Source organism: Schistocerca piceifrons, chromosome 1 (genome assembly GCF_021461385.2).
Source record: "Schistocerca piceifrons isolate TAMUIC-IGC-003096 chromosome 1, iqSchPice1.1, whole genome shotgun sequence".
NCBI classification, from domain to species: domain Eukaryota; kingdom Metazoa; phylum Arthropoda; class Insecta; order Orthoptera; family Acrididae; genus Schistocerca; species Schistocerca piceifrons.
In genome coordinates, this window is record NC_060138.1 from 243,451,188 (window position 1) to 243,453,667 (window position 2,480).

A 2,480-nucleotide genomic window follows, 5' to 3' on the forward strand; every position below is an offset into this window, starting at 1 on the left:
ACATAAGATTATCACTTATCGATTCTGCTTCAGGCTGTATTTTACTCGTAAAAAATCAAAAATATATTAAATCTTTCCTCACGTTCACTATATGCATTAATATTCGAAACTATTTCTCAATGTTTCAAGACACATTTATATTCACTATACAGGGTGGTACATTGATCGTGACCGGGCCAAATATTTCACAAAATAAGCGTCAAACGAAAAACTACAAAAACGAAACTAGCTTGAAGGGGGAAACCAGATGGCGCTATGGTTGGAACGCTAGATGGCGCTATGGTTTGCACGCTAGATGGCGCTGCCATACGTCAAACGGATATCAACTGCGTTTTTTTTAAAAATAGGAACGCCCATATTTTATTACATATTCGTGTAGTACGTAAAGAAATATGAATGTCTTAGTTAGACCACTGTTTTCGCTTTGTGATAGATGGCGCTGTAATAGTGACAAACATATGGCTCACAATTTAAGACGGACAGTTGGCAACAGGTAGTTTTCGAAATTGAAATACAGAATGTAGGTACGTTAGAACATTTTATTTCGATTGTTCTAATGTGATCATTTCTGAGAACGAAATGGTTCAAATGGCTCTGAGCACTACGGGACTTACCGAGCGAGGTGGCGCAGTGGTTAGCACACTGGACTCACATTCGGGAGTACGACGGTTCAATCTAGTCTCCAGCCATCCTGATTTAGGTTTTCCGCGATTCCCCTAAATCGTTTCAGGCAAATGCCGGGATGGTTCCTTTGAAAGGGCACGGCCGATTTCCTTCCCAATCCTTCCCTAACCCGAGTTTGCACTCCGTCTCTAATGACCTCGTTGTCGACGGAACGTTAAACACTAACCACCACCACCACCACTATGGGACTTACCTTCTGAGGTCATCTGTCCCCTACAACTTAGAACTACTTAAACCTAACTAACCTAAGGACATCACACACATCCATGCCCGAGGCAGGATTCGAACCTGCGACCGTAGCGGTCGCGCGGTTCCAGACTGTAGCGCCTAGAACCGCTCGGCCACCCGGGCCGTCTTCTGAGAACGCATGCTGTTGCAGCGTGATTACCTGTAAATACCACATTAACGCAATAAATGCTCAAAATGATGTCCATCAACCTCAAAGCATTTGGCAATACGTGTAACGACATTCCTCTCAGCAGCGAGTAGTTCGCCTTCCGTAATGTTCGCACATGCATTGACAATGCGCTGACGCATATTTTCAGGCGTTGACGGTGGATCAAAATAGCAAATATCCTTCACCTTTCCCCACAGAATGAAATCCGGGGACCTCAGATCCGGTGAACGTGCGGGTCATGGTATGGTGTTTCGACGACCAATCCACCTGTCATGAAATATGCTATTCAATACCGCTTAAACCGCGGGCGAGCTATATGCCGGACATCCATCCTATTGGAAGTACATCGCCATTCTGTCATGCAGTGAAACATCTTGTTGTAACATCGGTAGAACATTACGTAGGAAATCAGCATACACTGCACAATTTAGACTGCCATCGATAAAATGGGGGCCAGTTATCCTTCCTACCATAATGCCGCACGGCAACGGCCTTGCCGCAGTGGATACACCGGTTCCCGTGAGATCACCGAAGTTAAGCGATGTCGGGCGTGGTCGGCATTTGGATGGGTGACCATCCAGGGCGCCATGCGCTGTTGCCGTGATGCCAGTTGAGGAGCTACTCGACCGAATAGTAGCGGCTTCGGTCAAGAATACCATCATAACGACTGGGAGAGCGGTGTGCTGACCCCACGCCCCTCCTATCCGCATCCTCCACTGAGGACGGAGTGCATAGTGCCGCACCATACATTAACACGCCAAGGTCACTGATGTTCCACTTGTCGCAGCCATCGTGGATTTTCCGTTGCCCAATAGTGCATATTATGCCGGTTTACGTTACCGCTGTTGGTGAACGACGCTTCGTCGCTAAATAGAACGCGTGGAAAAAATCTGTCATCGTCCCGTAATTTGTCTTGTGCCCAGTGGCAGAGCTGTACACGACGTTCAAAGTCGTCGCCATGCAATTCCTGGTGGATACAAATATGGTACGGGTGCAATCGATGTTGATGTAGCATCTCAACACCGACATTTTTGAGATTCCCGATTCTCGCGCAATTTGTCTGCTACTGATATGCGGATTAGCCGCGACAGCAGCTAAAACACCTACTTGGGCATCATCATTTGTTGCAGGTCGCAGTTTACGTTTGATATGTGGCTGAACACTTGCTGTTTCCTTAAATAACGTAACTATTCGGCGAACGGTCCGGACACTTGGATGATGTCGTGTCAGATACCGAGCAGCATACATAGCACACGCCCGTTGGGCATTTTGATCACAATAGCCATACATCAACACGATATCGACTTTTTCCGCAATTGCAAACGGTCCATTTTAAATACCGTCCGCACTGGCGGAATGTTACGTGATATCAGGTACTACAGCGCTCTGTCATAAAGCC

The 2,480-nt window shown here is 46.8% G+C and overlaps 1 pseudogene; it reads left to right on the top strand.

Moving 5' to 3' along the window:
- Window positions 1–1,564: 1,564 nt before the first annotated feature.
- LOC124722696 lies at window positions 1,565–1,682 on the top strand (annotated as a pseudogene).
- The last annotated feature ends 798 nt before the right edge of the window (window positions 1,683–2,480 follow it).